The sequence below is a fragment of the Miscanthus floridulus genome, chromosome 1, assembly GCF_019320115.1.
Source record: "Miscanthus floridulus cultivar M001 chromosome 1, ASM1932011v1, whole genome shotgun sequence".
Lineage (NCBI taxonomy): Eukaryota > Viridiplantae > Streptophyta > Magnoliopsida > Poales > Poaceae > Miscanthus > Miscanthus floridulus.
The window spans coordinates 155161461-155185033 of NC_089580.1; the positions used below are offsets into that span (position 1 = coordinate 155161461).

The 23573-nt window shown below is 48.2% G+C and overlaps 1 pseudogene; it reads right to left on the reverse strand.

Annotated features, from left to right (window-relative positions):
- Positions 1-641: 641 nt before the first annotated feature.
- Positions 642-22659, reverse strand: LOC136465871 (uncharacterized; annotated as a pseudogene).
- Positions 22660-23573: the final 914 nt, after the last annotated feature.

Here is a 23573-nt window from a genome sequence, read left to right on the forward strand (position 1 = left end):
CGGCACTTGCTCCGGCAGGGATCCACGGCGGCGCGACGCGTGGAGGTAGGTACAACACTTCCCTCCCTCTCCCTCTTCCTTCATCTCCCTCTCCCTCTTCCTTTGCAGATGACGACGATGAGATCCGGCCACCATGGCCCAGATCCAGCCCCCACGGCGCGTATCCGGTGGTGGGTCCATCCACGGCGCCAGATCCGTGGTGTGTGGGCCGCTCGACTGAGGTGGTGGGCGGATCCGGTGCGGAGGAGCTCCCTGGCCGCGGTGGTGGGCGGATCCAGCAAGGTGGGAACGGGTGCGTCGATGGGTTGGGCTGGGAACGTACGGGCTCGCTGGCGGGCTTGAGAATGGGCTCGCTGGCGGGCTCCTAGGTTTTTTTGTTTTTTTAAATGATTTACCGCGGCGGGCGTCCTAATGTGTCCGCCGCGGTAAATCGATTAACCGCAGCGGGCAAAGTGGCCCGCCGCAGGAAGGCCACGATTTACCGTGACCTTTACGCGGTGGCGGACGCGTTTGCCCGCTGCGGGAAAGCAAATTCGTCCGCCACGAAAAACGTTTCTGGTAGTAGTGTCAGGGCAAGCATGCAAGTATCCCGATGCTTATATATTAGGGTGGTAGCTATATATTTGAAGAAACAGAATTGTTCACACGCTGTTTTCGCCATCAGGTTTTAGACACGTACACTTGCCGCTCATGCCTGTTTCATACTGAAAAATAGGAATGCAATCGAGCCGGCAAATATTATATTCGGTAAAATAGTCAATTTGTAAAAAGGGTTCTGTGAAACCTACTTGAAAATGGAAAATAGCTAGCTTTTTTCGGTCATACTAAAAAAAAGGTCAGTCTTATTGAGAGTTTCATGACTCTGTCCAATACGCCATGATGTTGGAAACAGTGTAAACAAGTTTCATCCCAATGAAACTCATTTTATCCCATGAAACTATTTTCATCTAACTCTTCATTAAAACTATGCCACATCAATTTATTTAATGCGCATGAAACTCTCATCGAGACTGGCCTAAATGATTGTTGTGCAAAAGAAAAGAAAAAACAAATAGAATTTACCTTTGTCCTAGATTCATAGGAAATCTAAAACAAAGGCTAAAGCATCGAGGCTCGATTTGGGGTTTTTTGGCAATTGATGAATACATGTAGCTATTACTAATGCGTGTTTTGCAAGATTTAAATTACATTGAGCCCACGTGGAGGTTCTTGGCCCCAGAGGTGTTTTCAAGTATGGACGCAAGAACTTTTGCAAAGTTTAAGGACACTACAAGGTTCAAGTAAGTGTACTTGGAGTTTGGAAGCACTTGACACAATGTTTGTAGGTCTTTGTTTTTATATTTGACTGTACTATTAAGTTGGATCAAGACTAGTAGCAGTTCCATTGGTGGGAGTCAAGTTGAGAGCATTTTGATGCAAACATGTGGTGTACTCTCACCAAGTCAACGCAAGAGTGGCCCATTGGATTGGTTTTAAGTCTAGGATCTCAAAAAAAGTTGAATTGGATGAAATTGAACTTAAAACAGACTAGAAATATGCATCGGATGAATGGGATCCGCTCGGTGGATCATCCAGTGGCACTGGACACTGCTCATTTTTTACTTGCCCCACTACCGGATCCGCCCCCTTTGCCGACGGCCCAAAGCCGTCGGCAAAGGCAGTTCTGCCGTCGGCGAAGCCTTTGCCGATGGCCTGCCACTCTGGCCGTCGACAAAGCACCGTCGGCAACGAATTGCTCGGCAAAGACACCTTTGCCGATGACCACATGGCAGACCGTCGGCAAAGCCTTTGCCGACGGCCACGCCAGCCCTCGGCAAAGACGCCATGCGCCGTCACCCTAACGGAGGCCTTTGCCGACGGCTGACGTGTCAGGCCGTCGGTAAAGTTTTTCCTTTTTTTTTGAAAAATTCTTTGCCGGCGGCCGACGTGGAAGGCCATCGGCAAAGAATTTTTTTTTCTTTTTTTTGATTTTTTTAAATAAAAAAAAGACTTTGCCGACGGCCGGCAATCGGCAAAGGTCTGGTCACTTTGCCGAGTGCCAGGCCGGCCCTCGGCGAAGCTGGGCCGTGCTGGTAAAAAAGCCTAGCTTTGCCGAGTGCTGGCCGTCGGCAAAGCTGGGTAAATTTTTTTTTGTTTTCTTGCATTTAAACCACATTTCATCACATATATACCATATAAACCACATTTCATCACATATATTCACAACAATATCACATATAAACCACATTTCAGCATCAAATTCAGTTTCAACATGAATCCATACATGAAGGTCCTCAAATTCATCGATACATGTCCACAAGCCGAATAACATGTCCAACACGAATCCATACATGTCCAACATACACATAACATGTCCAATGTGCCACAACTTCATCGATACATGTCCAGAAGCGGGAAGAAAAGGTACCTAGCTCTGTGCGTCGTCCCCAGGGGTCCCAGAGCCCCCACCTTGCTCGAACAGAGACCAACCCGACTACGCGGCCGTACCGTAGTGCCAGTAGTGCGGCGCAGGGACGCTTGCAGGCCCGGAGTGCCCCTACTGCATCGGCGCCTGCGGCTACGAGGAGTACCCCTGCTGCGACGGTGGAGGAGGCCACATGTACCCCTACTGCGTGGGGAAGGTCGGGTCAGCTAGCCAGCCCTACGGTGGAGAAGGACCCAGTGGAGGGCTGGCACCTGGAGTCGAGTTCGAACCCGTCGACGGTGCGTGCACAAAGGCCAAGTGATGTAATTAGTACCTGCAGGATGGACGCACAAGCTAAAGCAACATGCAATATACTCACTGGAACAGGTACAGGAGCAAGCACAGGAACTGGTGGTGGAGCGAAGATTGAGGCAGGAGGCTCCTGCGTTCCCGGGATCTGGGACTAGAAGTAGCCGGTCAGGTCCGTCAACTGACGCTGGTAGTGCTGCATCAGTGCCGCCATCTGCTGCTGATGGGCTGCCTCCTGCTGCTGACGCAGCGCCTCCTGGGCCGCCTGGTTGGCCTGCAGCTGTGCAACCTGGGCCTGCAATATTACACCCGCAAGGTTGATGGTATGTGAAGGCAAGGTACATCATGTGTGAAACAAGTGAACGACGAATGAAACTGCACTTACCTGAAGTGCCGTCATCATCTACGAGCTGCTCGGCTACCGAGGCGCTATGGGGATTTCCGGCCCGCTCCTGGTCCCGCCTCTTCGGATCTAGCTCAGCGTCTGAAAAGAGGATGGCTCGATGGCGCTGTTGGCAATAAAGTACCGGCCGTGCTGCTTCCCTCCTCCCACCCTCATCGTGAGGTCAGTGTCCAGGGGGTCGGTGGTGGGGTCGAACGTCGGCCCATGGCACTCGAGACCTGCGGCGGTGTACTGGGCGAGCTTGTTGTAGACATTCGCGTTGGTGTACGCCTCGGGCCCCTCCACCGGGTCGTAGACGGTGGACTCCACTGTTGCTTTGCCCTTGTGAGCAAGGGCGAACCCCGTGAACTCGTTGATTTGCTGCCCACCATGCGTCTCCGTCTGCGAGGAAAACACAAACATGGTTACAAGTAGTGACAATTGAGCGCTATAATAAATGGATCAACAGAAGCATACCCATCTGTCCATGTACACTGGGAGGCTCTGGTTCCCTTGGTGGTGTGGTACCCCTGGCGTCGCCAGGTGGCGCTCCCGATGTTCTCTGCGCTCCTTGTACGCCGCGTCCGTACGCCACCCACACACAATTTGAAGCTAGCAGTCCGGGTACCTACTGCACCAGCTTGGACACTCCTGCATGACATTCAAGTATTTGATATTCCAGAAGATGAATTGAATGTGTCACGTAAGGAATCACAACGAATGTTTCCTACTTAATTACCTGCATGTACTGCTCCTCGGTGAGGTCAGTCTCCCTCTCTAGTATCAACTCCTTGACTCGCGGCTTCTTCACCACCTGGCGAAACACGTCAGCGTAGTAGCTGATGACGGCCTAGAGATGCGCCTCGTGGTACATGTCCTTGAGATGCTCTTTGCAGACTGCCTCCTGCACTCACGCCGCCCGCTCCTCATCCTGCCCCTCCTCCAACTTGTAGTACAACTACACACAGACATCAAACATCATTTCATTATTTGAAGAAAGTCCAACGAATGCGTAGTATTGAGATATGTGGTGCGATGCAAAGACTCACCCAGAACTCCCTCTTGATCTTCACCGCAAGGATTTTGTCGTGTACGTCCTTGACCTGGTAGAAGTGTTCCCATTTGTCGGGCATGATCTCCTTACCCCCGATGGTGACCAAGCCAGGGTAGTGCTTTCTAATCAGCAGGCCCTAGATGCCATTGACATGGCGTGCACTGTTCCTGTCGGTCACCTTTGCCCAGCCCCTGCACGAGTCATTAACAACAATTGTTAGTCTGCAGTTCTAATTTCAACATGTCATATGAACAAGTAGTGAAATCAACAATGGTTACTTACTTGCCCACGGGTTGAATCACCGAGCGGCGGCACGGGAGCGGCAGGTCAGGGAGCGATGAGGGCCCGCGCTGGTAGGGCTTGCTCGAAGCTGAGGAAGTCGAGGTGTTTGGTGTCTGCTCGCCCCATCGCCGCCGCCGAGGTCGTTGTCGTCGTCGTCGTCGCCGCCGCCGCCGTCGCCGCTGAAAGCATCTAGGCCCCTAGTTGGATTTCGGTGATTAATGTCAATACAAGATTACTATGACTAACGTGTGTTTTGCAGAGGCAACTAAGTTAGGTCATGGTAATGGAGATCGATTGGGCAATCGAGGTTGTCATGCCCCTACGATGGAAATCGTTTCGGTTTTCAAAGGACGGACGACAAGGTTAAGGATAACTAGTTCTAAGTGTCAATTGGAGTTGGAGAGACACTTAGAGTAGTTTAGGACTTTGTTTTTCCTTTGGCCGTACTATGAAGGGGGGTATGAACGGGTAGCTTGACCTAGTTGAGTCTAGTGAGTTAGGTGTGGTGCACACTTGTTAAAACTAGCTCTAGGTAGCTCCTATGAATGCCTAAGATCCTTTGGAGCAAACTTCATTCACATATGTTCGAAAGTTGGAAGTGAATGGAGGGTCAAACACTGACCGGACGCTGGCTCCGGTGCAACCGGACGCTGGCCGCAGGGTCCGGTCAGTTCATTTGACTGAGGTGAACAAGTCTGGTGTGACTGGACGCTGGAAGGTCATGTGACCGGACGCTGAGGGCCAGCGTCCGGTCGACTCCAGTAAGGGTCCAGACTTGGGAAAGAGTGACCGAACGCGTCCGGTCAATGCTGACCGGACCCTGAGGGTTCAGCGTCCGGTCGAGTCCAGTAAGGTTCCAGTAAGGGTTTTATGCGACCGGACGCATCCGGTCAGTGCTGACCGGACCCTGCCAGCGTCCGGTCGACTCGTTACTACTGGTTCGCGGGTTGAACTGACCGGAGCGTCCGGTCATCACAATCGGAGCGTCCGGTCGTCCCGCAGAAGCTCATAACGGTTAGTTTTTCAGGCTGCCTTATAAATAGAAGCTCCACTCGTGAGTGGAGTAACTTTTGCTCATTCCAACAGCTGAGAAACACGTTTGTGAGTGCCAAGAAGAGCAAGGTCCTAGTGAGGTGTTTGTGATTTGAGAATCCAAGAGAGTAGCCTCACTAGCAAATCAAGAGTAGCAAAGTGTGCATCCATCTTCTCATTAGGCTTCGCGTGGTCAAGTGAGAGTTCGTGCTTGTTACTATTGGTGATCGCCATCACCTAGATGGCTTGGTGGTGATTGGGAGTTTGGTGTTCACCCGGCGGAGCTTGTGGGTGACCCAACTCAAGTTGTGAGCGGCTTTGGGTGATTCGCCGCGACGGAGTGTCGAAGAATCAACCCGTAAAGAGCACTTGATCCTTGCGCGGATCAAGGGGGAGCTACACCCTTGCGCGGGTGCTCCAACGAGGACTAGTGGGGAGTGGCGACTCTCCGATACCTCGGCAAAACATCGCCGCGTTCCTTTCTCTCTCTATTTACTTTGAGTACTTACTTTGAGCATTTACTTTGAGCAATTCAATACTTGTTTTTACATCCATAGAATTGCTTGCTAGAATAAGTTTGGAACTTAGGTTGCGAGGTTGTTGTGCATTAGTTTGATATAAACACTTTTCTAGGCACAAGGGGTTAATTGGGCTATCCGTAGGATTTGATTATTGCAAGAAAATTTAGAATTAGCCCAATTCATCCCCCCTCTTGGGCATCTTGATCCTTTCAATTGGTATCAGAGCCTCGTGCTCACGTTTTTAAGCTTAATCGCTTAGAGCAAGATGTCTCACGGGGATGGACCTCCTCCTATCTTTGAGGGAGATGATTTTCCATATTGGAAAATCCGCATGGAGGCATACTTAGAAGCTCTAGATGTTGGAATTCTTAAAGCCGCCTCTCAAGGGTTCCCCGCACCTAGGAATGCCGCACAACTTCAAGGCGATGAAGTGAATTATGAAAAATGGAATGCAAAGGCTCGCAACACCATCTTTAGAGGCCTTTGCAAAGATGTGTTCAATCGTGTAAGGAACCACAAAGACGCCCATGCTCTATGGTCGGACATTTGTGCGCTCCATGAGGGAACCAAGAGTGAGCGTGAGGAACGCTATCATCTTGTGATTAAAAAGCTAAATTCTTTTGAGATGCTTCCCAAAGAAAGTGCTAATGAGATGTATTCTCGATTGAATGTTCTTGTAGAGGAAGTCAATGGGCTTGGACTCACTCAAATGTCACCATCCGACGTTGTGAGAAAAATCTTGAGTGTCCTCCCCATTGACAAATATGGGCACATTGTGACCGTGCTACATCAAGGTGATCTTTCCGCCGCTACACCGACACAAATCTTGGGAAAGATCAATGCTCATGAGATGTACATGCACATCACACCACAAGATGGCTCATCCTCTACAAAGAAGAAAGAGAAGGACTCAGCATTCAAAGCTAGCCAAGACAAGGGCAAAGCAAGACTTGAGTATGAGAGATCAAGTGATGAAGATGATGAAGAAAGCCTTGCCCTTATGGTGAAGAAGACCACCAAGATGCTAAAAAGGCTAAACAAGAGTGGCATCAAGTTTGATGGCAAGAAGAAGAAGTTCTTCACTAGCTCAAGAAGAAAGCCAATCTCTGAGATGGATTGCTACAATTGTGGCAAACTTGGTCATCTAGCTCATCAATGCACAAAGCCCAAGAAAGATAAGTTCAAGAACAAGGGCAAGAAAGATGATTCAAGTGATGAAGATGAAAAGAAGAAGAACAAGCCATACAAGAAGAGAGATGGCAAAAAGAGGGAGTTCTACAAGAAGAAGAAGAGTGGCAAGGCCTATATTGTCGGTGATTGGCTCACGGACATTGATTCATCAAGTGGATCATCCAATGATGATAGTGACAATGAAAAGGTGGCCACCATTGCTATTGATCTTGCATCTTCACCACCACCATCGCCATCATCCTCTACACACCTATGCCTTATGGCCAAAGGTGAACGCAAGGTAACTAAGAGTGATGATAGTAGTGATGATGAACACGCTAGTGATGATGATAGTGATAGCGATGATGATGACTCACCTACTTATGATGATCTTGTCAAAATACTAAGAAAATATACTAAGATCATTAGAAAGAGTAGAGCTACAAATAAAAAACTTGATGCTAAAAATGATTCACTCTTAGCTAAGTGTGATACATTAGAAAAGGCTAATAATGAGCTCAAAGAAACAAATGATTCTATATCATCCAAACTCAAGGAGCTCAAATCTTCTAAGAAAGAGCTTAAAGATAAAAATGATAAACTTGAGTGGGTGCACAATGAGCTTATCACTAGTCACAATAAGCTAAAAGATGAATATGCAACTCTAAAGATCAATTATGATACCCTTATTATTGCACAAGAATTCTTACCAAATGAGCCACATGATGCTACTAACCATGTTGTTAAGATTGATATAGCTACCTCATGTGATGATTTAATTGATGAAAGCATTGAGCATGGATCTAGTAGCAAGGGCAAGCAAGTGGTTGAGTGCAATGACTATGATGAGTATGTCAAGCTCAAGAGTAACAATGAGAAGCTCATGAAAGATCTTGAAGAGATGAAACGTCACAACACCATTGTGCTAGAAACTCTTGATCATGACAAAGAGGTGATCCTTGAGAATGAGAAGTTAAAAGAAGAAAACAAGAAACTCAAGGAGGAGAAGAACAATGATCTTCTCAAGGAAGAGAACAAGAAGCTCAAGATGGAGAAAGAGCATCTCAAGGTGGGATTGAGCAAGTTTGCTAGAGGCAAGCATCTCCAAAGTGAGCTACTCATGAATACCGTCATGAAGATGGATAGAAGTGGCATTAGATATATGGCAAGTGTAGAGAAGAAGAAGGCTCAAGCTCAACACCAACAATTAAAGCCAAAGCCAAAGCCAAAGAGATGTTTTGAATGTGGACAAGAAGGCCACTTTGCTCATGAGTGTCAAACTCCACCACCACAACCCTTGCCCAAGCATGCTAGACCCTTTGCTTTCAATGCTCACTACATGCTTAGAAAAGATTCGAGTGGAAAGATAAAAGTCATGTTCTTAGGTCCCCCCAACAAGAGTAGGCCTAAGAAAATTTGGGTGGCTAAGTCACTTGTTGAGAAGGTGAAGGGCCCTCAACAAGCTTGGATCCCTAAAGCTTGAATCTCTTGTGTGTAGGTGAACTACAAGACCGGTGGAAGTCATTGGGTTATTGATAGTGGTTGCACTCAACATATGACCGGTGATCCTCGTATGTTCACCTCACTAGATGAAGAGGTAGATGGACAAGAGAAAATAACATTTGGAGATAATTCAAAGGGCAAGGTTAAAGGATTGGGCAAAGTGGCAATATCAAATGATCATTCCATCTCCAATGTGCTCTATGTTGCTTCATTGAGCTTCAACTTGCTATCCGTTGGGAAATTGTGTGATCTTGGCTTTCAATGCTTATTCACTGAGAAGGAGGTTGTTGTATCCAAGGTAGATGACAATCAAGTGATATTCAATGGATTTAGATACAACAACTTATATCTAGTTGACTTCACCTCCGAAGATGCAAACTTGAAGACTTGCCTATTCACCAAAACAACACTTGGGTGGCTATGGCATAGAAGACTTGCTCATGTTGGGATGAGCTCACTCAAGAAGCTTATGAAGAATGATTTGGTGAGAGGGTTGAAGGATGTGAAGTTTGAGAAGGACAAGCTTTGTAGTGCATGTCAAGCCGGCAAGCAAGTTGCAAACACTCATCCAACCAAAGCTTTCATGTCAACCACAAGAGTGCTAGAACTCCTACACATGGATTTATTTGGACCGACAACATACAAGAGTTTGGGAGGAAATCTCTATTGTCTTGTGATTGTGGATGACTATTCAAGATATACATGGGTGTTCTTCCTTCATGACAAATCCGAAGTTGCATCTTGTTTCAAGAAATTTGCCAAGAGAGCTCAAAATGAATTTGAAGTGAAGCTCAAGAAGATAAGAAGTGACAATGGCAAAGAGTTTGACAACACAAACATAGAAGCTTATTGTGATGAAGTTGGAATCAAACATGAAGTCTCCGCAACCTATACTCCTCAACAAAATGGTGTAGTTGAGAGGAAGAACCGGACTTTGATCACTCTTGCAAGGACAATGCTAGATGAGTACAACACCCCCGAAGCTCTATGGGCGGAAGCAATCAACACCGCATGTTATGCATCCAACCGCCTATTTCTTCAAAAGTTCCTTGTCAAGACACCATATGAGTTGCTCAATGAGAAGAAGCCGGACGTCTCCTTCTTTAGGGTGTTTGGTTGCAAGTGCTACATCTACAAGAAGCGGCAACACCTAGGGAAGTTTCAAAGGCGTTGTGATATAGGTTTTCTTGTTGGTTACTCATTGAAGTCCAAAGCATATAGAGTATTTAATCATGCCACCGGCTTGATTGAAGAAACATATGATGTGGAATTTGATGAATCTAACAGCTCCTAAGGAGCACATGAGAATCTTGATGATGTAGGTGATGAACCATTGAGGGAGGCTATGAAGAATATTCCGGTGGGAGACATCAAGCCAAAAGATGATGAAGATGATGTACAAGTCATTAACCAACCTTCTTCATCAAATGTACCACAAGATGGTGATAAAGTTGGGAGAGTAGAAAATGAAGATACTCATATCTCCCATAAGCAAATGGTGGTACAAGCACAAGATGTTGATGCTCCACAACCTCCTCGTCAAGTGGTCAATAGAAGAAATACACCTCTCCTACAAGATCATCCACAAGATCTCATCATAGGGAGTCCAACAAAGGGGGTGATGACTAGATCTCAAAAACTTACTTCATTTATTGCTCATCACTCTTTTGTCTCTTGCTATGAGCCTACCAAGGTAGAAGATGCTCTTAAAGATCCGGATTGGATCAATGCCATGCATGAAGAGTTGAACAACTTCACTCGCAATGAAGTTTGGAATCTTGAAGAGCAACCAAAAGATGCAAGAGTCATTGGAACAAAGTGGGTGTTCCGCAACAAGCAAGATGATCAAGGTGTTGTTGTGAGGAACAAGGCAAGACTAGTGGCAAAGGGGTTCTCTCAAGTTGAAGGTTTAGATTTTGGAGAAACCTTTGCACCGGTTGCAAGATTAGAAGCCATCCGTATCCTTCTTGCATATGCATCACATCATGAAATGAAACTATATCAAATGGATGTGAAAAGTGCATTCTTAAATGGCTTTATTAATGAACTAGTCTATGTTGATCAACCTCCTGGGTTTGAAGACCCTAGATATCCTAATCATGTTTATAGGTTGTCCAAGGCACTATATGGGCTTAAGCAAGCCCCAAGAGCTTGGTATGAGCGCCTTCGGGACTTCCTTATTGAGAAAGGCTTCACCATTGGGAAGGTCGACACCACACTATTCACCAAGAAGCTTGATGGGCATATCTTCATTTGTCAAGTATATGTTGATGATATCATCTTTGGATCATCAAATGAAGACTCATGCAAAGAATTTGGTGAATTGATGTCTAAGGAGTTCGAGATGTCAATGATTAGTGAGCTTACATTCTTTCTTGGTTTTCAAGTCAAGCAAATGAAAGAAGGCATATTCATCTCTCAAGAGAAATACACAAAAGATCTTCTTAAGAGATTCAAAATGGATGAATGTAAGCCAATCAAGACCCCAATGCCTACCAATGGACATCTCGACCTAGATGAGGGAGGTAACTCGGTTGATCAAACTCTCTACCGTTCTATGATTGGTAGCTTGTTATATTTAACCGCATCTAGGCCCGACATCATGTTTAGTGTGTGTATGTGTGCTAGATTTCAAGCTAGTCCTAAGGAAACACATTTGATTGCCGTAAAAAGAATCCTTAGGTATCTTAAGCACACACCAAGCATTGGCCTTTGGTATCCCAAAGGAGCTTTATTTGAATTAATTGGCTATTCCGATTCGGACTACGCCGGATGCAAAGTTGATAGAAAGAGCACATCCGGAGGGTGCCATTTGCTTGGTAGATCTCTTGTGTCTTGGTCCTCCAAGAAACAAAATAGTGTGGCTTTGTCCACCGCCGAAGCGGAATACATTGCCGCGGGTGCTTGTTGTGCACAAATATTATACATGAAACAAACTTTACTAGACTATGGAGTAGTTCTAGAGAAAGTACCTCTTTTGTGCGACAATGAAAGTGCGGTAAAACTTGCAAATAATCCAGTTCAACACTCTCGCACCAAGCATATAGATATCCGCCATCACTTTCTAAGAGATCATGTAGCTAAAAATGATATATCACTAGAAGGTGTAAGATCCGAAGATCAATTAGCGGATATCTTCACTAAACCGCTAGATGAGGCTACATTTTGTAGATTGCGGAACGAGCTCAATGTACTTGATTCTAGTAACTTCACAAAAAATTGAGCTTGTGTTGTCCCTTGCATTCATTGTAATATACAACATGTTTAATTTGTGGCAATGTATATAGGGCTTGTCTAACATGGTTAAGATAACCGCCGGAAAGCGTGTGAAGAAGCTTAACCTTGGATCAAACTTGACAAGCAACTAGATTTACTTACAAGCATTACATATGCATGAAGTTGTTTTGTCGTTTTATTCCATTTGCCCTCTTGTTGCCTATTTTCTTAAAAAGAATTATAGCCTAAGGCAAGATATTTTGAAAAATATGAGGGTTTGAGAGAGGTCACTCACATCAGTCCCAATTGGTGTTTATTTGGATCTTATTCAAGTTGGGACTTGATTGGGAACAGGCAGCGCGAAGGAAGGTTGAAGGTTTGCTGGAAAAGGTGCACCGGACGCTGCACCGGACGCTGCTGTCCAGCGTCCGGTCAGTTCATAGGAGGTGAACTGCTGTTGAAGGAGTGACCGGACGCTGCGTCTGTGCGTCCGGTCAGAAAGGGTTCAGCATCCGGTCGATGAAGGAAGGACAAGTTGTACTGACCGGACCCTGCCTGCGTCCGGTCATGGACCACCGGACGCGTCCGGTCCCGATTCCAGAGGATTTGGTCCTCTCTGGAATCGACCGGACGCTGGGTGGTAGCGTCCGGTCGCTACCACCGGAGCATCCGGTCAGTGGATCTCGCGCGTCTTAAGGTCTCTTTTCCCGTTTCCTTTTCTGTTGCGTTTTGGGGGTTATTTATCCGAACCTTTTCTTCTTCCTTGACCTAAGCCCGAGCCGCCGCCGTGCCCTAGCCCAAGCCACCAAGCCGCGCCGCCGCTGCCTCGCCAAGCCGCCGCACGGTTGCGCCGCCGCCTCCTCGCGCCTCACCTCGCGCCCGCGCCTCCGTGCCCCTGCCCAGCCGCGCCGCCGCAGCCTCCCCGTGCCCGCAGCCGAGCCTCGCGCCCCGGCCTAGCGCGCCACCAAGCCTCGCGGCTCGTCCCACGCGCCACCGCCTGCTCAGCTCCTCGCCGGCCTTCTCGCGCCCAAGCTCGTCGTTCCATCGGTGCCAAGGCTGAAAATCTTCGCCAAGTGATCTTGCCCTATCCTCCCATTGTTTGGTAAGGTGAGTTTTTGTGTTTCAATCTTGATCTCCAATTGTGACCTAGATCAATTCTAAATACTCTAATTCCCCATTGCATTCAGGGCGTTTGACCTAACCCTAGCCCGGTTCCGAGGATCCCCCACGTGATATCTTATCTCTTCTCGGATCGCTGTTCGTCAGGTAGAAAGCCACTCGATTCAATTTCGCATCTACATTGCTTTCTCTATTAGGATTTCGCATCTATTAGATATATGGTATTTATTTGTATATCCATCTATTCTATCGTGCAGCGAGTCGGTTCCGTTGTGTTTCGTCTGGCAGTTAGCAGTTAACTCGGAGCCAAGCTCGCGAGTAAGGATCGAGGCCAAGCCTCGAAAGCGGCAGGTTGACAGTTGATCTTCATCAGCATCAGTTCACCATCTTGTCAGTTCAGATGGCTCGCACCAAGAATGTTGGTGGTGGCCCAGGTGATGATGATCGGAGGCCCCCGCCTCGCCAGCTAGCCGGATCTAAGGGCAAGTCAACCAAGCAGCTGACATCCAAGAAGCGCAAGTACCCCGATGCAGAGACAGCGAGAGCAGCAGCTGTGGCAGAGGCCGCAGAGCGTGCCGAGAGAGGTGGTACCCGCAGCGGAGTTGTCATTGCAGATCAGCCAGTTTCACCCGCAGTCAGAGCTGCGATTGAGGAGGTTGAGCGTCGTCATGGTAGTCCAGCTGGGACTGCCACATTTGCAGGATGACGGGTTGCCATTGAGGAGGGTCCGTCAGCACAGCAGCAGCCCCCACCAGCAGAGCCTCAGCCAGCCCAGGAGACTCAGGAGAGTCAGGAGACCGAGTTGGCACCTCAGCTACGCCGCTCGAGTCGTACCAGTGCTGCAGTTCCACCGAGGCCAGTTACACAGCGCAGGGGTTCATGCCCTCCGCCCAGACCACAGGGTCCGCCTCCAGTGGTTCACCTCGACTTGAGGGCCACTACAGCCAGGCAGGTTCAGCAGCTACGGTTTGTTGAGTTTGAGATTTGGTTTCCTCCGAGGAGGGATGAGAGAGCAGCTGAGGGGTTCTACACGCCACTGCATGAGGATTTCTACAATGCATATCTTAACAGTGGGGCAGTGTTCAGATCACAGAGGGTCTGTTAGATAGAGTCCATTGTGGCAGCAGCCGAAGAGAGCATTCGACAATACTTGTCATATTTGCCAGGACTGTCAGATCTGATTGGATGGACGGGCATATATGTACCATCTTGGGTCCGTCAGTTTTATGCCTCGCTCTACATTGATCCTCATCACAGATACATTCACTTTGCTTTCAAAGGCAAAGACTACAGAGTGACTAGTGGCAGAGCCAGGGAGATACTGAGACTACAGGAGCAGCCTGTAAAGATGCATGAGGTTTGCTATGGCCAGTAGGGGCCTCCCAGGCGTCCTCATGGAGGGCAGGTGCCCCCTATAGATTTAGTGCGGCATTGCTTCAAGGAGCCGTTTGGTGAGGGGTCGAGCAGGAACCCCAGTGACTTGACTCCTACAGCGAGAGTACTAGAGGCCATTATCAGGAGGACACTGCTTCCCAGGTTGGGATACAGGGAGGGCCTGACTTGCTTACAGCTCTGGCTTCTCAATGCCATCATGTAGATGACAGTGTTTGACATCTGGGACCTCCTTCTTTCAGAGATGGAGAATACTATTGCTGAGGGATTCAAGGGTCGCAGGCAGCTTCCCTATGCTCACTGGATCACGTTCCTCATCTGCAGGGTTGTGCTTGATAAGCCCCCTGGCATGATGGATGAGTATACAGGTGCCACTACAGAGTTCCCGGCTTACAACCTGTCATAGAGGATCAGACACGCCACTCCTCAGGCACCCAGTCAGCCTAGCCGTCGCCCCGACGTGCCAGAGTCTACAGCTCAGCAGGATGAGATCATTAGAGGGATTGCAGCCACTGAGGAGGAGGAGCTAGAGGCACAGCAGGAGGTGAGTGAGTACAGTGACAGCTCTGACGATGACTACCATCCTATACCTCAGATGCCTCCACGCAGACACGATGCAGAGGCAGGTAGCTCCAGTTCTGCTCCACCTGCTCCATAGACCGACCCCGCTCTCATTGCTATTCTTGAGCGGATGCAGCAGGATCAGACACGACAGGCACAGGAGATAGCTGCCAACTTCGCACAGTTTCAGGCTCGACAAGACGAGTTCCAGCGTCAGCAGCAGCTCCTTCAGCACCAGCAGTTACTTATGCAGCAGCAGCTCATGGGATTCATGCAGCATGTAGTGACAGCTATTGGGGTCCCACTGCCACAGCCTTCGCCCCAGCTTGCACAGCCTCCTACCACTTCGACGACTCCAGCAGTACAGCCCATCGGGCTCCAGAGTCAGGGACAGCCTCCAGCTCAGTTTACTTCACCTCCTGTACAGGTGTCCCAGTGGTTAGCTTCACCTGGTGTAGCCCCGCAGTTCACTCCTTATCACATGGGTTTCTCACCAGAGCAGTCTTCCTCGCTATTCGTGCCTGAGACGTCAGTTTCCAGGAGTCTTGGAGCATCCTTCAGCGAGTTGACCGGCATGCCTACTCCGCCTCACATGCATACTGCCGGTCCGTCTACAGCAGCTCCAGCTATCATGACTACTTAGAGGCTTCCCTTGTCTGTCGCCTCGTCAGATCCTACGACAGACATACTTGCAGCTTCACAGGCAGCACCAGCCCCAGCTCAGACCCAGACCGCTTCAGCGACACTTCCCGCTTCAGAGGGTCAGTCAGTTCAGAGCTCAGGGTCAGATGATGATGGCGCCCAGTTCCATCTTGCTCCACGTACTTCAGCGCCTGACTCGTCCGCTGTAGCCCCGCCGACCGACCCTTAGGTTTTGGTGTTTGACGCCAAAGGGGGAGAGGGTTTTGAGTATATAGACTCAGGGGGAGTGAGCTTTAGGGGGAGCTAGTTATCTAGTATTAGCTTATTATATACATTTGGAGTTTTATTTGTGTGATACACTATTACTTATGCATTCGTGTGTTTTCTTTCATGCATACTATTATATATATGTGATAGTGCTATCTACGTGGTTGTGATATTTGACATGTGTGATTTCTACTTTGCATTTTCTAAATGTCATATCACTTGTGTAATGCTCATTTGCTTTTGCTTCCGCGTTTATACTTTGAAGCAAATGAGCTTTGTTATTTGTACTCATGCTTAATTCATATCCTTTGAGTACATTGTGTTGGCTTGGGTCATATAAGCTTGACTAACTCTTTTGTTCTTATTGACAAAAGCTTATATGAACCAAGCCCGTCAAAAACCTCACTCCATAACATACTCGAGGTGGTATTGTCATCAATCACCAAAAAGGGGGAGATTGAAAGCATCTAGGCCCCTAGTTGGATTTCGGTGATTAATGTCAATACAAGATTACTATGACTAACGTGTGTTTTGCAGAGGCAACTAAGTTAGGTCATGGTAATGGAGATCGATTGTGCAATCGAGGTTGTCATGCCCCTACGATGGAAATCGTTTCGGTTTTCAAAGGACGGACGACAAGGTTAAGGATAACTAGTTCTAAGTGTCAATTGGAGTTGGAGAGACACTTAGAGTAGTTTAGGACTTTGTTTTTCCTTTGGCCGTACTATGAAGGGGGGTATGAACGGGTAGCTTGACCTAGTTGAGTCTAGTGAGTTAGGTGTGGTGCACACTTGTTAAAACTAGCTCTAGGTAGCTCCTATGAATGCCTAAGATCCTTTGGAGCAAACTTCATTCACATATGTTCGAAAGTTGGAAGTGAATGGAGGGTCAAACACTGACCGGACGCTGGCTCCGGTGCAACCGGACGCTGGCCGCAGGGTCCGGTCAGTTCATTTGACTGAGGTGAACAAGTCTGGTGTGACCGGACGCTGGAAGGTCATGTGACCGGACGCTGAGGGCTAGCGTCCGGTCGACTCCAGTAAGGGTCCAGACTTGGGAAAGAGTGACCGGACGCGTCCGGTCAGTGCTGACCGGACCCTGAGGGTTCAGCGTCCGGTCGAGTCCAGTAAGGTTCCAGTAAGGGTTTTATGCGACCGGACATGTCCGGTCAGTGCTGACCAGACCCTGCCAGCATCCGGTCGACTCGTTACTACTGGTTCGCGGGTTGAACTGACCGGAGCGTCTGGTCATCATGATCGGAGCGTCCGGTCGTCCCGCAGAAGCTCATAACGGTTAGTTTTTCAGGCTGCCTTATAAATAGAAGCTCCACTCGTGAGTGGAGTAACTTTTGCTCATTCCAACAGCTGAGAAACACGTTTGTGAGTGCCAAGAAGAGCAAGGTCCTAGTGAGGTGTTTGTGATTTGAGAATCCAAGAGAGTAGCCTCACTAGCAAATCAAGAGTAGCAAAGTGTGCATCCATCTTCTCATTAGGCTTCACGTGGTCAAGTGAGAGTTCGTGCTTGTTACTCTTGGTGATCGCCATCACCTAGACGGCTTGGTGGTGATTGGGAGTTTGGTGTTTACCCGGCGGAGCTTGTGGGTGACCCAACTCAAGTTGTGAGCGGCTTTGGGTGATTCGCCGCGACGGAGTATCGAAGAATTAACCCGTAAAGAGCACTTGATCCTTGCGCGGATCAAGGGGGAGCTACACCCTTGCGCGGGTGCTCCAACGAGGACTAGTGGGGAGTGGCGACTCTCCGATACCTCGGCAAAACATCGCCGCGTTCCTTTCTCTCTCTATTTACTTTGAGCACTTACTTTGAGCATTTACTTTGAGCAATTCAATACTTATTTTTACATCCATAGAATTGCTTGCTAGAATAAGTTTGGAACTTAGGTTGCGAGGTTGTTGTGCATTAGTTTGATATAAACACTTTTCTAGGCACAAGGGGTTAATTGGGCTATCCGTAGGATTTGATTATTGTAAGAAAATTTAGAATTAGCCCAATTCACCCCCCCTCTTGGGCATCTTGATCCTTTCAGCCGCCACCGTCACCGTCACCGGTCATCATCGTCATCGTCCCTCCTACTGGGCCTCCTGGAACAGCCTCCTCGACGACGTGCGACGTCCGCTGGGGGGCCTCCCACCACTAGTGGTCGACGGCTCCACGTCAAGCTCCTTGCTAAAGCCCGCCTCATCCTCGGCAGCGGCGGCGGCGGCCACGTGCTCCATGTTGGCGTTGGGGACCATGTACCGCGAGCGGACCTCTCGCTGCGGCCACTGCCGCCTTTCGCCCGGCATTTTGTCGAGTGCCTGCAATGACAAAGATTAAAACAGTTAGCATAAATAAATGACAAGTACTTGTAAAGAAACATAATTGTAAGGTAATAATAATAACAATATAGTATTACATGAATTAGAAATTATCTCCACGAATGGCAATATGGCTGGCGTGTACTCGTCATCACTACTGGCGTCATCACTATCAATATTGTCGAGCTCTCTTAAGTGTCGGGCTTCATCTGCATCATCATCATCATCTCCATCGTCATCATCATCTCCATCATCATCAGGCTCTACATCGTCCTCAACAACTCTATCGTGCTGCATCTGCCATTCATCAAGGATTCGTAAGTCCTCAGCATCGTGCACCTCATCACCCTCGTCCTCATCGATGTCGTTGTTTACTTCCATACCCATCAGTGAAAGAATGTCTATCTCCAAACTACCTTCTAGCCCCTCAGGTTGATAGAACTCATCTATCCTTGGGTCAAAGTTGTAATCATCATCGTTTGGGACAGCCGCTTTATCGCGCGGCGATACCAATTGCACAAGGCTCCAACCTGCAAGATTCTTGTCTTTTTGGCACGCCCATGGGAGGTAATAAACTTGTGTGGCGTCTCGGTTAGCCACAATATAGACATCATCTCCTTCATAGTTGGAATCCTGTCGAATTTCGACTTGCCCAATCTTAAGGTCCTTTTTCGTGACATTAGGATCGAACCAATGGCATTTGAATACCACTACCTTACAACCTAGGTCTTTCCCAAAGTTGAGCTTGAGTATCTCTTCGACTATGCCATAATAGTCCTTCCCATCCGTGCCGGGCGTACGAACTCCACTGCACGTGGTTTTTAGGTTGCCCTGATTCTCTTCGTAGCTTCTCGTGCGAAAGCGATAGCCATTCACATCATAAATGCTGAATGACTTGACCCTTTGGTCAAAGCCACTGCCCACCTGTCTCAATTCATCACTCATTTCCGCATCATAAAGGGCCTGCAAGGTTAGGACAGGTAGATCATTACATTACTCGCTCCTAGGAGCAAAGTGGAATCTCAAAGTCAGAACGAGGTTAGTTGGATGGTACCTTTGTACAGAACCAGTTGATGAAACCGGGCACACCATGTCTGAGAAGATGGTCTTCTTCTTGCTCGGTAGGATCCCTATTGCATGTCCAGTGTTCATTAATATATTCCCTAGAACAACAAGAGACAAGGGGGGTTGGATCGATAGGTGGAGGATAGTGGCGGCGTATGTAACAAGCTCATCGAGAACTTACTTCTGATAAGGAATGCATTCCTCAAGGTTCAACAACAAGTAGATCATGATAGTGTGCCACTCATCATGCTGCAAGTTCTTGTTGTTCCCTGTGCCTCCTCTTCCGAGATCCCCTTTGAAAAGGTTGAGGTTCGATGAATTCTCGTCGATGTTGTAACGAGGGGTTGGATTTTGCGGTCTGTGAAGTTTCTCAGTATAGTATGCCTGTGTGAATGTCGAGAACTCCTCCAGAATGAATGCCTCTGCCATAGAAGCCTCAATTTTGGCTTTATTTCTACACTTTTTCCGAAGAAGCTTTAGACACCTCTCGATTGCATAGCACCAACGGTGCTGCATGGGCCCCCCCAACCGTGCCTCACGCGGTAGGTGCAAAATCAGATGCTGCATAGATAGGAAGAAGCCGGGTGGAAATATCATCTCCAACTTGCAGAGCAATAGAGGTGCAGCCTTCTCCAGGTCAAGACAAACATCCCGAGATAACTCCTTGGCACAAAGCTGGTGGAAGAAAAAGCTCAACTCTGCCAGGACGCGCCACACTGGCTTGGGGAGGTATCCCCGGGTCATCGCAGGAAGGATCCGCTCAATCCATATGTGGAAGTCATGACTCTTCATCCCTAAGACTTTCATAGTCTGCAAGTTCACTCCCCTACTCAGATTCACCGCATACCCATCAGGGAACTTTAATGTCTTAATCCACTGCAGTACTTCCTTCCTATCTGCCCTTTTCAAGATGTAATCGGCCGGGCCCTTTTTCCATCTCTTGCCTGGCGCGGGGGTCTTCATCACTAGATTTGGTCTATCGCAAATCGTTTCAACGTCCAGTCTAGCCTTAACGTTGTCCTTTGACTTCTTGTCAATGTCCATGAGTGTTGCCCAGAGTGCCTTGGCGACATTCTTTTCTGTGTGCATTACATCGATGTTGTGTGGAAGAAGAAGGTCCTTGTAGTAGGGGAGCCTAGTCAAGCCCGATATATGAGTCCACATGTGGTCGGTACCATATCCTTTAAAACCACCCTTCTCTTCATCAATTTGGAGAGCCTCTATCTAGGCAAGGACGTCGGCAGGGCTCTTATCCTGAGGGATGGGGCCGGTGACTTGAACACCTTTTGTGAAGTGCTTTTCATCTCGTCTCAGTTCATGGTCCTCAGACAGGAATTGACGATGTTTGTCGAAAGAAGAATACTTACCACCCTTGGCCAGCCAGGTGAACATCACATCTGCCTTGCATGTTGGGCAAGGGAACTTCCCGTGAACACACCACGTGCTGAATAAGCCATACGCCAGGAAGTCATGCATTGAGTACTAGTACCACACATGCATTGTGAAGTTCCTCTTTGTAGCTCGGTCGTACGTCAGTACCCTCTCTTCCCAAGCACATTGCAATTCATCCCACACTGGCTGCATGAACATACCCATATTGTTGCCCGGGTGTCTAGGTATTATCAGCGTCAAGAACATGTTCCTAGGTTCAAACATGACGCCAGGGGGAAGATTGAGGGGGATCATGAACACGGGCCAACAAGTGTATGGGGCCGCCATCATTCCAAATGGGTTGAATCCATCTGTTGTCAACGCTACGCGTACATTCCGAGCCTCCGCAGCCTTGTCAGGATTCATGTCATTGAAGTGCCTCCATGCATCACCATCCGCTGGGTGCTACATCTTGTCACTATATCGTTTGCCATTCTTGTGCCACGTCATTTGTTTCGCGGACTCCTCTGTCATGTACAGCCGTTGGAGCCTCTGTAGGATAGGAAGGTGCCGTATGACCATCTCGGGGATCTTAGACTATTTCTTACTGCCATCACTGCCTTCTACCTCCACAAACCTAGAGGCTTTGCACTTTGGACAGTGTGTTGCTATCTCATGGTCTCCCCTGAACAGGACGCACCTGTTCTTACAAGCTTGGATTGCGTCATACGGCATCTTGAGTGCATGAAGGAGCCTCTGTGACTCGTATGTGTTCTTCGGCAGGAAGTGAACCTCCGGAAGCAGTTGGCCAACAACCGCCAACACGAGATCAAAACCTTCTCGACTAATGCCTAGTGACGACTTCAACGCTATTAGGCGTGAAATGGCATCTAGTTGTGAAACCATAGTGTTCTCGTGAAGGGGCTTCTTTGCCACCTCCATCATGGTGTAGTACGCCTTTGCGGTTTCCTCTGGATCTTCTTCCTCCACCTCCATTCCTTGAACGAACCGTGCTTCGTGATAGTCTGCCATCAAGTCTGCCATCCCGGCATCTGCATCAAACTCCTCGAGGAGGGGTCTCACCACCTCCTCCCTAATACGATGGCGTTCACCATGGTGGATCCAGCGGGTATAGTTTAGAACGTATCCGTTCGCGAAAATATCTCTGTACATGTGACTATAGTCTTTCTTTTTCTGGTTCTTACACTTGCTGCAGGGACACGGCATCCGAATTGACCCTTTAGCAGCTCGGCCAAATGCTTCCTTCAGGAACTCATTGGTCCCCCTAACCCATTCAAAGCTCTTACTTGCAAAGCCCGTGTACATCCACTCACGGTCAGCCATCCTCTGTCATATGCCAATGTAAGCGAGTAATAAAACCACCATCTGCATCTACAAGGCGTTCCTACCATCTAATAGGTGAAGGATAGGTCCTAATCCCACCCGAGGATGCGTAGATGAGGTTAGCTTCCATGCTCCGCTCCCGTCCGAGACGGAATTTCGGCAGCACCTCCCCGCTGTTCTCCCGATACACGTCCCGGCGGGGAGAGTGTGTATCCAGAGAACAACGGGGAGGTGCTGCTGAAACTCCGACTTGGACGGGGGCGGAACATGGAAGCTAACCCATCTACGCATCCTTGGGCTGTCCAAAAAATGTGGACAATCCGAAAGAGATACCGTCGCAGATATGCACTGATCCGCATACCAACGACCGCGTATCCCTTTCGGACGGGAGACGCCTAACTCGATTACGTGATGTGCTTACAACAACTATAAGGAAGAGAGGTGATTTATACCTAGGGTGGCGGCGCAAAGGCGGGTAGCGGGCCGGTGGAGAGTCGACGCGGTGCAGGAAGACCCGCAGTGCCCATGAAGACGATTGGGGTCACCGAGTACCTCCCATAGGTCCTCCTCCTACAAAAAGGGCAAAAAAGGTTAGTATCCACTCAAAATTTTGGCAGCACCTCCCCTGCACGGGGAGGTTTCCAAAACCTGCAAAAAACAACGGCGCGAAGGCCAATAACCACAACGACGCGAAGGTCGATAACCACAGCGGCACGAAGATTGTATCAGGTGGGCATCTTTTCTATTGAATGCTACCTTTCTTCTCTTCCACCCACTGCATAAACAGTTGAATTGCTAATGGCTACTTTAAAGATGAACCAACACATAATGTGACATCAAGTTGTTTACAGTAGTGCATGCACCAACTTCTATTTATTTCAAACTGAGAAAACAGATGGACAAGTATTAGATGCACAGACAACTAAGGACCAACACATATTAGCACTTAACATCTAACATTTTTTCTCGGTATAATAACAAACTTGTATTTAAAACTGGTTTTCGAAGATGCAGACTTCTGAGTTCTGACAGTATAACAGATCCTATACAAAATAACTACTAAAACTTAACTGAGGCTAAGGCTTATTCCACTTCATCACATCGCTAATCGAAGCTGCAAAAGGAACTTTGATAGATTGGGGGCTTTCATTTTTTACTAAAAAGGCTTACAGACAAAGGGCATTTTGTTATTAAAAAAACAACAACAGGTGCAGGTTAATAAGATCCAAAATGAACGGAGCATAGCAAAGTCGGTCAGCTGTAATGCAGTATACTAAACATCAAGGTCGTACTAGAACGACTTCTTGTTAACACGGAAGCCGTGGTTCTTTCCATAGGGACAAACCCTCGCTGGGGGCATCGGCGCAAATCGCCTGCCGCTGCGTGAAACGGTGAAACCTAGCGCGGGGGAGATCGAGCGGGAGGGAGAGAGTGTACCAGATGAGTCGGCAGTCCCACGGCTGAATTCACGAGGGCGGCGGCTCGCAGATCGCAATCGGCTGTCGTCGCCACTGGGTTTTGGGCATCCGACGTCACAACTTGCTCGAAACTTTCTCAATTTTTTACCACGGCCTCCACATGTGATGACAACACAACTCGTCAAGTTTCGTCAATTTCGGACTTC